At 34.5% G+C, this 14,995-nt stretch overlaps 1 pseudogene; it reads left to right on the top strand.

The window, feature by feature from the left end:
• Positions 1-356: 356 nt before the first annotated feature.
• LOC124508657 (PRELI domain-containing protein 2-like) lies at positions 357-9,269 on the top strand (annotated as a pseudogene).
• Positions 9,270-14,995: the final 5,726 nt, after the last annotated feature.

Here is a 14,995-nt window from a genome sequence, read left to right as displayed (position 1 = left end):
GTGCCTGGATGGCTCAGTCAGTTGAGTGTCTGACTTTGGCTCAGGTCATGATCTCACTATTTGTGGGTTTGAGCCCCACGTGGGGTTCTGTGCGGACAGCTCAGAGCCTGGAGATTTCTTCAGATTCTGTGTCTCCCTCTCTCTCTGCCCCTCCCCCTCTTGCACTCTATCTCTGTCTCTCAAAAATAAATAAATGTTAAAAAAAAAATTTAAAAAAACTTTCCAAATGCTTAACTTTCATTTGAAACAGATATTTTAGAATAAAATATTTTGTCTCTAAAATAAAATAAAATGTATTTACAATATATTTTTCTTTGGTTAATGCTGGAATGTTGGCCTAAAAAGGGACAGTCAACATGTTTTCTCAACCCACAGCTTTACCATCTATGATTATAGCTGCTGAAAAAGATGAGTTTGACATTTCAGTGAGTATTCTGACTCATGAACAAGGAAGCTAGTCCAAATAAACTGGGTCAGCTGTAACTAAGAAAGGAAAATATGACAAAGACCATCTATCTCTCAGCTTTATGTTAATCATTTGACTCATTGTTTCTTATATCACAGACATTTTAAATAGTATTATGTGCCATTTAAAATATGGCATCATTTTGAAACCAATCACTCTGAGTTTAAAGGAAAAAAATACTTGAATCTTTTAAAGGTAAGCATGATGATCTTTTCTAGAGCTGAAAGTCATTTGAAAAAGTCATGGAGTCTCTCACAGGGTAAATCTTTGTATTTCATTGGTTGGATAAGGGTACATGATGGCTGGGAAATTGAAAAGGCCTTGTGTAGTTGACATTAGTAAATGCCTGCCAGATGAAAAGCTAGTAAAAAAAGTCTTGCCAATATACTTTTAAATGATAGAGTAAATCTTAAAACTTCAGTGAAACAAAGTTTTTAGCTGAAAACATGAAGACTGAGTTAGCATCTTGTCTTCAGGTTGTACTTTTGACTTACAAATGCACATACAGATGTGACTATACTTAACTTTTTGCCGACATCAGTTGAGAATAAGTGCAAACTAACCATCATAAAAGATAATTTATGGAAATGCTTGGCAAAAAAAATACCAATATTACTGAAATATGCAAAGTGCTGAAAAACCCTTTTGCATGGTCATTTTTTTATCTTGAAATAATTGTATTGATGTTTGCACTTTTGGTGCAGAAACGATAGTAAGTAACACTTCTGGTTTCTTATCAAGATATACACACCAAACGATACGAATAGTGATCTTTCTTCATCATTAAACACAGTTTAAAAAAATGTCAGTTTCAAGCAAGTATTAGAATTGCAGAAACTTGTAGTACCTTTCGAACATTTCAAGTTTCTCTGATAGTAAGATGGAGATATTATTAATTCCAATTTTTTAATATGAAAAATAAAATGTGTCAATATTAGGAAGATCTGTAGAATTCATTGAACAAATATGATACAAAATCAAATATGGGTAAAATACCCATTCAAAGGTAAACTAACTTTATTACAATACAAAAGTGTAAAAGATTCATTGATATGGATTCAGATTCTACATTATGATTAATTTTTAAGAAACTACCACTGGTCAAGATGGAATATAGTATCAAAAATAGCTACAATTATCTGAAAAAGACTACTAAAATACTTCTATTTTTTTCCAACATAATTTTTGTGTGAGGCCAACTTTTCCTTATATTCTTCAAGCAGAAAAACTTATTGCAAGAGATTGAATGCAAGAATAGAAATGATAGTCCAGATCTTTTCTGTTAAGGTGTAAACCAATGGTATTCTTCTAATTACTTATTTAGGATAATATTATTTTCAATAAAATGCATTAACATATAATAGTATCTTATTATAATTGTTATTATTATTAAGTAAATTGATAAGCAAGTATTTTGAAATATCTTAATTTTAATTTCTAAGAGTATTGATAAATATAGACCATATAAAATATTTGAGGAGATTTTTAATCATTTTTAAAATTATACAGATGGGCTAGGATCAAAAAGATTGGTACTTGCACTTGTTAACAGAGATCAATATATAAGAATGTTCAAAAAAGGAATTACTATTGTAACAGATTGTAAACAATTAAATACATTTTAAGTAATAAATGGGCAAAAGAATTATGTTGTATTAATTTATGGTATTTATTTTATCATATGACTATTTACAGAAAAATTTAAATTTAATAAATTGTGATCACAATGCAAATCCTCTAACATGAGCTCATATGAAATTTTAGCCCTGCATGGTTATAGGACAGCTCTGATTTTTTTTTTCCTTGAAAGGCATATTTATTTCTCTACTATGTTGGTTCTAGGTTATTCTCTGTCTCCACAACAGAATATGAATCCCTCCTTTAACTTTAAATCTTTCTGATGTTCATGTTGATAAATTTTAGAGTGTAAAGACACTCTCCTTCTATGTTCTCAGTTACTAAGATCTGATTTGTCCTGATCTGATGCTGCTCTGATATTGCACACTTTAGATATTAAAGAATTTCACACTCCCCCACTGAGATTTGGACAAGGTGCTCTTTTCAACCACTTCATAGCTGAGAATGGCTTTTCTTCCTTTTCGTTGAATTGAAGGAGTAACTATAACATTTACAGGGACTTTAAAGATCTTTTGGATAAATATATATAATATATGTAGGTATATTTTCAAGTTTCATTCATATATGTGTGTATTAATATATGAGAACATATGTATATGTGTGTATGACATATACACAAATATATATGTCTATAACATAAGCATATATATATATATATTATAGACATGTATAGAACTAACTGAAAACTGAAAATGTCCTTTTCAATTGTCAAGATATCTTGACTTTCTGTTATATCCACTGTGAACTCTAGACATTATTTAAGTTACAGATTAAAAGGATTTTGCTTTACTGTCATTTAAATTATTTTGAAATATAAAGACAATTCTGTACACTGCATTTAGAAAGAACTTCAAATAAAGTAATTCTATGTCCACTGAAAAAATACAAATAGTATTCTAATTTCGGAACCACTGATTCTTTTTTTAATCATAGGCATTTTATTCCAAATATAGTATAGTCTTATACAGATTTGATTTCAAAATAAGAATGTAATATTAACAAGACATGAGTTGGGTTGCAAAATGACTCATCGAAAAATATTATTGTTGAAAATGAATTTGTTTTTAACAGAAACATTGATAAATGTTCTTTAGATTTTTAACCTTTGATATGCAATATTTTTATAGAAAATTTGTTAATTTTTTATATAAGGAGCATCTTTATAAAATAAAATTCAGCATAATATAATGACAAATGGAGAAATATAAAATATAAAGAACATTTAATATGACTTTTTTATTGAATTCAGAGAGTGCTAGGGACATTCAATCAAATGGTTTTGCATTCTGGTGACATAGCTTTTAAATAAAATTTCAGTGGACATAATAAATATGTTTCTCAACTTTTTCTCTATTTTTTTAAAGTCAGGGAATTTTTAATATTTTATCCATGAATAAAAAATGCATTTTATTTTTTAAATTACACTAAAATCAAACAATCTATTAAGTTCTGATCCTGTCAGTTGGTACTTACTAGACCATGGAAAGGAGAAAACACATCAGAGTCAGGGAAATCACAACTTGAAACATTAACCACAGAATTAGAGCTCAAAAAAGTAGCAATGGCCCCTCTCATGTTTCTCCACAGCTTTTTGACATAATGCCCCAATACTATACCACAGTCAGCCTCAGACTCTAATAATGTTACTAACTGTATTGATTCCTTGACATTTGTAATTTGTTGTGCAAACTATTTGTCTTCTACTCCAAATGCCTTTATATTACCTTATTCCTTAAAAAATTTTTTTCACTTCCTATTTAAGCTTTCTGGTTATAAAAGTAGTGTGTATTCACTATAAGAAAATAAACAAATATTACTATAACCCAACACACAAGGTAAAACCTAAATAAATTATAATGCATATGGCTTCAGGCATAGAATAGAAGGTTTAAGATGAATAGCTCAGGAGCTTGATTCCCTGGTTTCAAACCCTCTCTTTGCTAGTCTTTAATGTGTATTCTAGAACAAGGTCAATAAGCTTTCTGGGTTTCAGTTTCTACGGGAATTAAATGGTACAGATCTCATAGGGCTGATGTAAGACTTAAAATAATTAACAATTTATTAGTAATAGTGACCTCATAAGTCTGAAGATGTCTAAGATTAAATTTATCTGTCGTAAAGATGAAATTAACCTGAGAGTACTATTTAACATCCATTATACATTTGCTTTATAGAGTAGCAGTAAAACGGTGTGCTGTTACCACTCTATCTCATATTATGTATATTTAGCAACTGCTGTTTCATTTAGCATAAACATCTCCCTATACAGTAAGTATTTCTCCATGTACAGTAAAAATTGTGGGTAACTTGTTCCGCAAGTGTTCCGCAAGAACAGCAAACCTTTCTAATAAATTTTAACTCGATAAATGAGAGATGTCTTGCAATATAAGTAGTACCTGACACCAAATGTCACATGATCACAACTGAGCCAATGGTTCTTGAAATTTAGTTTGATACACAAGTGCTTTGACTTACAAGCACGTTTCCAGAACGATTTATTCTCCCCAACCAAAGTTTTACTATATTCATAATTATTGCTTTTTTAAAATAAATCTCTACTATCCTATTGTATGAACACAATGTAATTTAATCAAGCAGTCTGATATTTTGGGATATGTATATTGTTTCCATTTTTAGTTTTGGAAAGAAGGTCAAATTTAGCACTCTTATACATATGTTTAATGCTAAACTGTTTTATTCCTTAAAATGCTTTTCTGGTATCAGAATTACTAGAATTAGAGGTATTTAATTCATTCAAACAATATTTGGTGCATGTCTGTATGGGGCCTGGCATTCATCTCAGAACACTGGCACTTACTGCCAGGTTTCCTGTCCCTGTAGAGATTGTATTCTGTACAGAATAATTTATGTTTTTGATACACAGTGTCAAATTCCCTTATTGACAGAGCTGCTCATCTTCTCCCCAACAATTTATGAAATACTAGTCCTTAAACTTTAGCCAATTGTGAATAATCTAAACAAGTAAGTGGCAATTTAAGAAGCCAACAACAACAAAAATAGAAAATGTGCAATTTAACATGAGAAAAATAATATGAAATTTTTTGCTTTACTTCTATTAAGATTTATCTTAAATATATATTTTAATTGAGTGTTAATATTAAATAGCTCCTGCATCTACCAGTATCTCTCAATCATCTATTATCTATCTATCTCTCCCCTGTCCACTTTTCAGTTGTACTATACATAGTGGAGAGTCTAGCTGCCAGTTTGGGTACCTGGGATGAAGCGCATTTCTGAACTTCTTGTCATACATAAGTAGGCATATGATAGAGTTCTGGATAACAAGATACAAACTGATTAGATCTTCAAGTGAAAATAATTTCTTAATTTTTTACCTTTACAAGTATTCTATTTGTAATATTCTACTTTATTCCAGTTTCAGACTCCATCTTTTCAGTTTTGCCAGTTGTTTTAGTCTGTATTTACTGATGTACAAAACAAGTACTTCTCATGTGTTAATAAAATGCACCAAATGAACCCAGCAATGCTGATTGATCGCACGGTTAGAGTAAGAGCAATTGATTTCAGTCTTGACTACTATTTAGTTGTTATGTGACCTTGGAAAAGTTATTTAACATCTTTGAATTTCAAATTCTTCATCTGTAAAACAGTGATAGTAATAGCCATATCACATATATCATATGATTAATGTCAGGTTGGAAAACAGAAACTATATGTTGAATCCTGAGAATACTGTCTCAATGATTTCTTTCATTATTGTTGTAATTACTACTATTAACATTTTAACTAGAATGCCCCAAGCTTTTGATCACAAAGCAAAGCCATATTACCTGTCCTTTTTGTGCCTAAATTATGGTGGCCTCAGGAAATTTATTGTTGGAAATTAGACATTCCTTAATGTGTCCTTCCCATTCTTCTGAGAGTTCACAATGAAGTGTCTCATGTATGCTCACAAAAGAAAACAAAAAACAAACAAACAAACAAACAAAACAAAACAAAAAACAAAACAAACCCTGTCACTTATTTGGGAAGACTTCATGGTGCCACTGTTATTGACATAATAGCATTCATGTACAGTCTACTTTTACTGATGATACAAACATTTCTATGTATTCTTGGAATCAAAACATTGATAACTTCTATGGAAAGTTAGGAAAAATGGCCTTATCTCTGATACTCTGCAAAATGTTATCATTGTAGCCCTGCATATAAAAGTTTACACCAAGATACCCTTGCCATATTAGCTCCATAAGTTACCAGCTTTCACCAACATCTTTCCATTAAGTTTTGTTTTGTTTTGTTTTGTTTTGTTTTTTGTTTTCTATCTCTAAACACAGGAACAAACTTTAAATTTAAGCAGGTAAGAATACAGTCATAATAAAACAATCTTCATTGTCTGATATCACACATCTCCTCTACCCACCCAAAAAATAATGGGTATAAAGCAACCCAAAACAACCCCATACTTTATTATTATTATTATATGATTACTACAACTATTCAGAACGTAAATCAAAAATTGGGAAACAAGAAAATGGGATTCATAAATATTCAAAATAATTGTTGGGCCAGTTAAATACAAGTCAAAATGTGTGTGTGAGAAGCTGGGAAGCCAAAAACATTAAAATTCTACCTGAAATATGCTACTTTTCCTTGTAAAGTAAGAAATACTATCAACAAAAGCATGTTTGAGTTTTATGCTTTGCAAAAATAAGATTTAAAATGTTCTTCATGGTATCTGATAGCACAGAAGCCTAACAATAAAGAGAATTATCATGCCTAAAAATATTCATATTTTTATAATGGGAAAAGGCAGAAAAAGTCATCACCTTTATTCTGATTTTGCCATGGTGGCATGCAAGTTAAAGACATATATTCTAACAATAGATTTAAAGTGTTTAGTATGTGTTGATAATACCAGATAACTATTTTCTCTTTTATGCCTTATATTTATGATTATTGTGTTGTGAGCAATGTCTTATCCAAAGAAGAGTTAAATGAATATGAATCAGGAACATAAGTCAGATAACATTCATTTGTATAATTCTGTTAAAGAATAAAAACAATTTCAAATATTACAATAGATGAATACAAACAATTTACATATGACATCATGCACTTTCTATCATCTTAGAGTTTCTAAAATACTTACACTTTCTCATGCTATTATCTCAGTTATTGTAGAAGAGACATGCTATTGACAGGTTTTGGTAATTATTTCCATTTTACATTGAGATAAATTGTGACATTGAAATACCTCATGGATTTTCTTAACAGTATATTATTTCAACGATTTGGACCAATGAAACAATGATGTAGGGATATGACTGAGGTAGTGGTATGAAAGAAATAGACATGAAATAGACAATAATACATGACCCATAGAAAGAATACAGGGTTATAAGTGAGAGTCTCTTGTTTTTAATTTCAGTGATCTATAATGTGTGAAAATAAATCTTTCAGACTCAGCTTTCTCATTAATAAAAGTCAGATAATACACAGTCTCCAATTGGTCTCCTGTGAAGATTTAAAATAAAAATTAAAAAAAAAACAAGAAAAACTATATAAAATTCCATTCAAGTTCTTAGCACATGGTATAAAAGTTCACTCATTAGTTTTCCATTGCCATTTTATTTATGTTAGCCACAACTACATTTATATTAATCACTTTCCCCAGCCCTCCCCACACCTACACCTCCCCACACACACAGTTTATTTGATCTTTTAAATATTACATAAATAATTAAGGTCTCAGAATGCTATCTTTGTTATAAATAGCTTTCTCTTCTGATTTTTTAAAGAAAGCTCTCAAGCTATTAAGTCAAACTTAAATCCATGCTTTTTGAAATGGACATTGTGTCTAATATTTAAATAATAAATACATATGTTTTCATTCCTTCTAGTATAATGGATATTTAATGATGGAGAAATCCAGTTTTGTAATGTTTATTTATTTGAGAGAGAGAGGGAGACTAAGAGAGCAGGCGGAGGAGGGGCAGAGAGAGAGGGAGAGAGAAAAAAACAAGCAGGCTCCACACTGTCAACACACAGCCTAACCCAGGGCTCAACCCCCACCAACCATGAGATCATGACTTGAGCTGAAATCAAAAGTTGGAGTCTTAACTGACTGAGCCAACCAGGTGCCCAGAGAGATCTAATTTAAATACTGTAGAGTGTTGGCAGGGGGGTGGGGGGGTGGTGGGGGGGCAGGCCCCTTTGTCAGGGTAGGTGTGGTCTTCTGTGGCTGGAGGGCAGAGCCTGATGTCCAGCACCTGGGGATGTGGGTCAGGGTGGACATACACCAGATTTTGAGTGGGGGTCATCAGCTTCCTCTGAAAAAATATTAGGTGAAACATGAAGCAGAATGGTGCAAACGGGAAGAGCATGAGCTCTGACATCAGACAGGGGAACAGAGAACTTCTAGTTGTCCAAGAGAAGTAGTCTGCAGAAATCTTTACCACCTTGGAGTAATAAAGAGAAGAAAGAGGGACATCTGGGTGGCTCAGTAAGTTAAGCGACCCACTTCTACTCAGGTCATGATCTGGTGGTTCATGGGTTCGAGCCCTGCGTCCAGCTCTGTGCTGACAGTTCAGAGCCTGGAGCCTGCTTAGGATTCTGTGTCTTTGTCTCTCTCTACCCCTCCTGCACTTGCTCTCTTTCTCTCTCATCAATAAACATTAAAATTTTTTAATTAAAAAAATAAAGAGAAGATAGAGTATAAATAAAGTATTCTAACCCCATGGGGGAGAAAGTCAACTCCATAAAACTGTGGAGGAAAAAAGAGATGTGTCAAAAGGAATCATCTATAGAAAGAAGATTGCAGTCTGTCAGAATGTGGTTCCAAAAATTTTAAGATAAGTGGGCATTTTAAATGTACCTAGTATCCATTTGCAAGAGGAAACATAGCTCAATCCTCAGGAAAGAAGCATGGCTACATGCAGTCACTGCCCTACGTGGACGCAATATGCATCTATGAAGGAAGACTGTTTTCTGGGAAATTATGGAAAATCCAGATTGAACAGAGTTCGTTCAAAGAGGCAGGATTTCAATCACAGGGGCTGGCTTTCTCTACTGCATTTTGGAAACTTTTGCCAGCTCATTCTTAAGACAAGGAGCCCAGAAGGGAATTAGAATGATGGAGATGCTGCTAAAGGAACAGTGTAGTGCCCCCTTACCTGAATAACCAATCATCAGGGAGCTGTATTGTGCTACTTTTGCTCCAGAATCACTTCTTGGCCACAACCCATCACTGATGCAGGTTTCAAAATACAAATTTAAGGATGGTGCTGGCAGCTTACAGAAGAGGACATGAAATGGACATCAAATGATATATTCCCCTGGGAGCATGCCGCAGACAGAGGCACTCATGGACGTGAGACTTCTAACTGGATTTTTATCACACAGTCTTTTTATGATTACAAATGAAGGAAAAAAAGGAAGAAGAAGGTGACATCTGCCATTCTTCAGGATGTCCTGCTGATTGATTGGTGACGGTGTCAGGGAAGCCAAGGACTGGAAGCCTGGCGAGTGGTGCTTGTGCCCATATGTCATCAGCATCATTGCTTATAGGATTCATGAGAAGATTCTAGGATGGATAAAGGAGTTAAACCGGATACCTGATGCATATGTGACCTACAACAGAAAAGAATGAATGTACCAGGCCTGTGTTGAAGCTAAGTCACATTTTTTTTAACGTTTATTTATTTTTGAGACAGAGAGAGACAGAGCATGAACAGGGGAGGGGCAGAGAGAGAGGGAGACACAGAATCTGAAACAGGCTCCAGGCTCTGAGCTGTCAGCACAGAGCCCAACACGGGGCTCGAACATACGGACCGTGAGATCATGACCTGAGCCGAAGTCGGACGCTTAACCGACCAAGCCACCCAGGCGCCCCGAAGCTAAGTCACATTTGGAGTAATGTTTGAGTCTCAGAAATGGGGAGCATTAGAAGTCTACCCATAGGTACTACTTACCTGCCACTAGTATAGCTTTTATAATGTGACATGTCAACCACATGATTTGATCTTCTGAAAGAACATGGAATAGAGTGTGGGAAGGCAGGTGTGACTTTGGCATTGTGTGATGTGGAGCACACCATGAACCTCTCTGTGTTTCACTGGCAAATGCGGATTCCAGGGCACAGGTGTTCTGTGTCATGATGATTAAACAAGGAAAGGGAGTTTAGTGTGAAAAGCATAGGTTTGGGAGTTTGACAGACCAAGTGTTGCCACCCACTAGCTCAGTGATCGATAATCTCGAATTTTCAATCCTTCTGAAGCTCCTTTTCTTTGTACAGAAACCCTTTTGGGGTTACAAAATTAACTTTGTGGAGTTGTCTGACTTATTTGAGATTGTATATATAGAGTACCTACTACTTTCCTTGTTGCATGGAAGTCTAGTACATAGAAGCCATTATTATGTAAAACCATTTTGAAAATGTGCTTTTCAAATGTAAGGTAGTAATACTTTGCAAATTAGGTGACAGTAGTTTGCAATTCGCATGTTTGGAAGCCAAAATACAAATGCACACTACTTAACAGAAAACTTGACGAGAGGCAATAATTTGGAATTCATATACTTAAGATAAAAATTGGGCCATTACTGGAAAGTCTTGCAGAAATTGTTCTTTTTTTATTTTAAAAAATTTCCACTTCGTGCAGTGATAAATTTCAAATCAATTTTGTTTTTTTCTATACAAGCCTGCCACTGTGAACCTCTTCTTACTGTATTTGAGCTGTTTGTGCTTCTTGGGTTTTGTCTCAGGATAACCTCTCATTTTCTTAGTGTTTCATTCCTCAGGTGTGTTGGAGGGAAATGAATGGTAGAAATCAAAACACACTTTGACTTCTTTTATCAGTTTGTAAATGGCATTTGGTACGCTTTTGGAATAATAGCCCATTTCAAAAAATAAGAGACAATGTATATTATCACAGAGGTGAGAGATTAGAAATCCGTATTTGGAGGTTGACATTGAAATAAACTTAATGTTTCTCACTCAACAACCTGCATCCTCTGAACCTAGGAGTTCTCAGCCTTGGGTGTTCATTGGAACCATTTAGGGAGCTTTATGCACTGCTGCTGCCCAGGGTACATCCCAGAGCATACATCAGAATCTCTGGGGGTGGCCCCCAGACATGTGTATTTTCTTCTTCTTCTTCTTCTTCTTCTTCTTCTTCTTCTTCTTCTTCTTCTTCTTCTTCTTCTCCATCTCCTCCTTCTCCTTTTTCTTCTTCTAGTGTTCATTTATTTTTGAGAGAGAGAGTGAGTGAGTGCATGCAAGGGAGGGGCAAAGAGAGAGGAAGACAGAGAATCCGAAGCAGGCTCTGTGCTGTCAGTGCAAAGTCCAACGTGGGGCTCAAACCCAGGAACTGTGAATTCATGACCTAGCAGAAGTTGGACACCCAACCGACTGAACCACCTAGGCACCCCCAGGTATCCGTATTTTTTAAAGTTCCATAGGTGGTTCTGAGGGTAGCTAGGAATGAGAACACTAGAGTGAATTCTAGGTGATTTGCAGACATTATCTGATTTCTTTCTTAACATATCTGAAGTAGGAAAGGATCTTTGTAGCAAGAATTTTTGTCAGAAATAGAGTGAAGCACAACGAGGCTGAATTTTTGCCTTAATTCCTTAAAGCTGGAGTGGACAATGCAAATGACTTTGGGGACCTGGCAGGTGATCTGATGCGTCAGGCAGGCTGGTGGCCACTGGGGAGGCCCTGGAAATTCACACCTGTGTAAAAAGGTGGACAGCTGCTGCCAGTATCCCTTGCACTGTTGCCATGTGGCTGGTTTTTCTAGTTATTCCAATTTTCAGTTTTGAAAGAAAAGATTTTTTTAAAGAAAAGAATTATCCCAATTTTTACATGTTGGCAATAATTCAGAGTTGTTTAAAACATTGTGCCAGCCAAACAAAACATGTTTGCTGGTAGTTTTCAGCTTCTGCCTCAAGAGTGTTAAGGGCAGCCTAAACATCCCAGTCAATTTTTAATAGATTTGCATTTCCCCATTCTGGATGTAAGCTACATTCTGCCTCTTCAAGACTGCTTTGAGGTATATCTTTGTCTCATGCCCAATAAATCCTCTGGACTTGCTTTAGACACTTATCTTCTGTATTTTTTTAAGCCCTCTGCAGGCATTCATTGCTTCAAGAGTTATATATATGGTTTAGAATCCTTATACTCTTTTTAAAATGAATTAGAGCTTGTTAGAGTTTGTTTTTATTGTATGTCAGAACGCTTTTTCTGTGATAAAACATTAGAAATGTCAAAATCAGGAGTATCATCTTACCGGGCATATTAGGAACAAGTGTGGGAAGGGGTTAATTCACAGATGCTACTAGTCTCCTCTTGACTGGGCGGCTGGGCCTATGCTTTGAAGCAATTATTTTGTACAGTGATTCCCCAGACTTTTACTCGTACCAGAAATCTTCGTGGGAGGTGTGCTAAACTGCAGGTTCCCAGGCCCTCCCTCTTAGATTCTGATTTATGAAACCTCATTTGGGCTTGGGGGATCTACATTTTAAAGCAATTTCACCAGGAGATTCAGTTGTTCTGTTCCACAGACCACATTTTGAGAAACACTGATTTGGGGGCAGCATTTTGCCCTCTGTGTCTCCTATCACGTAAAAAGCTTTTGCAGGCAGTTGTGCCCACTGATCAATACAATTGACCACTCAAGACACAATATAAAGTTCTTATGCAGAGATCAGCTGACTTTAGCTATCCCTGTGGGATTAAGGTGCTTTTACCATGAAGGGGCTTTTATGCTTTCAATCATATGTGGTTTAAAAAGGTGCTGTATTGTTTTTATATAAATTGCTTTGTGTATTTTATAAGCAATATATATGTAGTAATATTCCATTTGTCAGACATTATAGGGTGCATGGTGTTGACAAGTCAAAGTTCTTTTAAGTTGAACACCTTTTTTTTTTTGCTTTAGTTTAACCATTTACATTCTAAATCTTAATTCAGTATGTATGTCCCTGCTTTTGCAAACACTTTACTAAAAATAATGAAAAAAAGTTAAGTTCATCATTTATGTTTTTCACTCTTCCAGGCCCTATTTGGGTTTGTTAAAGCCCCTACACTGAATAGCTCTGCTCTTTGAGATCTACAGTGGTTTTTGTAGTTTTTCTTTCCTCTCACTGTTACCTGTTGTCCTTTGTCTCTGCCATTACTCTCTCTTGCCTCTAGGAACTTTCCTCTCATTCTTTATGGGGTTGGAAAATCATGTCATTGCATACTATATGTCCAGTAACATTAAACAGGATTTCAATGAAGCTTTGATAGGCTTTTCTGAGAGCAGTAAAATGGATGAATGTTGCTGTATTGACTTGGTGATGTTATTTTCCTGTAACTTGCTGATTTTCAACTACAGTTGTCAAATCTTTCACCTCAAGGTGAGATGTTATTACAAAAATTCTTTTGATCTAGAAGCCATTGTATCCCTCAATTGTGTTAATGTTTTTATATGTACAGCTGCATAAAGTGAAACATAAGTAAATTAAATTCAAATGAACATTTCTCAGGCCACGTTTTTGTGCAGGATAAAGTATTTTAGATTCAGTGTTATTGTGATTTAGAGCTATAAATTAGTCATATAGCTATGAAACTCAGTCCTGTAGGCATTCTGAAATAAAGGTTCTATGACTAATATAAATAAACAAACAAACAAACAAACAAATACTGTAGAGTGGTGTTCCTTCAAGTCAGGGTTGAAAATGAAATTGTATATGGCATTAGAGTAGCCTACCATCTTTAAATTGTGCTTGGGGACTTCCACATGACACTAGAATTGTACTTTCTTGGTTACTTTATCAAAAAACAAGAGTGAAAGCATTGGTTAGGGATCACTTGATAACGATTTAAGCAATTTCTTCATAAGTAGCAAGTCTGTGTTGCTTTTACTTTATTCCTAACACCTGATAAATGTGTTAAAAGCCAATAATCACTAGTTCAGAATTTTTTTTAAGTATCTATTTTATATTGTGCAGACATTCAATCTTTGACAATTTAGAGGGAACTTAGTTGTTTTTTGTTTTGTTTTGTTTTGTTTTTGTTTTGTTTTTAAGGACAGTAAAGTAGCAGAGGCTTCCCTGGCATTGTATACCAAATGGACAGGTTTCTAAGATCAAGGAGTGGTTAAGGTCAATATCTCAATTACCCTTTGTCCTGTAAATGATTCTTTCTATGTATAAAGAAAAGTGTCTTGTCAGGATAACATGATAGAAGATTGTGCACTTAGTGCCCAGGATCTATTTTTCTTTGGATAAACAGAGCACTTCACTTTCTTCCCTTTCTGCCAATCTTCCTTTCACAAGGACTAAATTACCTAAATAGAGAGTAGGTTGTTACCAGTCTGAACTTCAAAATCCTAAAGGTAATGGCAGTTTGACATATTGAACACATGACAAAGACTGGCCGTGTTTTTACTTAAACATTGTTCCCTATTTAGATATCGACAATATAGAGAATGGGAATGTCCTGTTATTTCCTGCCATATTTTTTTTTATTGGTAGAAATCAGTGTCTTTATAGAGCTTTTGTTTTTATATCTTTCCATTATGACTTCCACTAAAGTATTCATTAAAGTGAAAACTTTCACAGTTCCAGTTACTCTAAAAACAGAAATTGGAAGATTATATCCCTGTGCTGCATTTTTAATTGCTGCTCTACCTAGAATGAACTGAAAAGACAAAATAAAATCAGGAAAGAAGGGACTGAGAAGAGTGATGGTAGGGGAGTGTGAAGAAATAGGAAAGTAGTACCATCTTCAACCTGGATAATAGTGTTTTTAGAACTGGTCACCGTATTCCCATTGAAAGACAACTACTGCAGCATATATACATATATATACATCCATTAGAGGTCAGATGTTAATCCAATCCTGAACAATTAGTAAATTTGTGA

The sequence above is a fragment of the Lynx rufus genome, unplaced genomic scaffold (genome assembly GCF_022079265.1).
Source record: "Lynx rufus isolate CCGP_SWC_20201006 ecotype Redwood Valley unplaced genomic scaffold, mLynRuf1.p SCAF_1, whole genome shotgun sequence".
Taxonomy (NCBI): domain Eukaryota; kingdom Metazoa; phylum Chordata; class Mammalia; order Carnivora; family Felidae; genus Lynx; species Lynx rufus.
The sequence above is the reverse complement of the archived record's forward strand: the minus strand, read 5'-3'. Positions and strand labels throughout refer to the sequence as shown.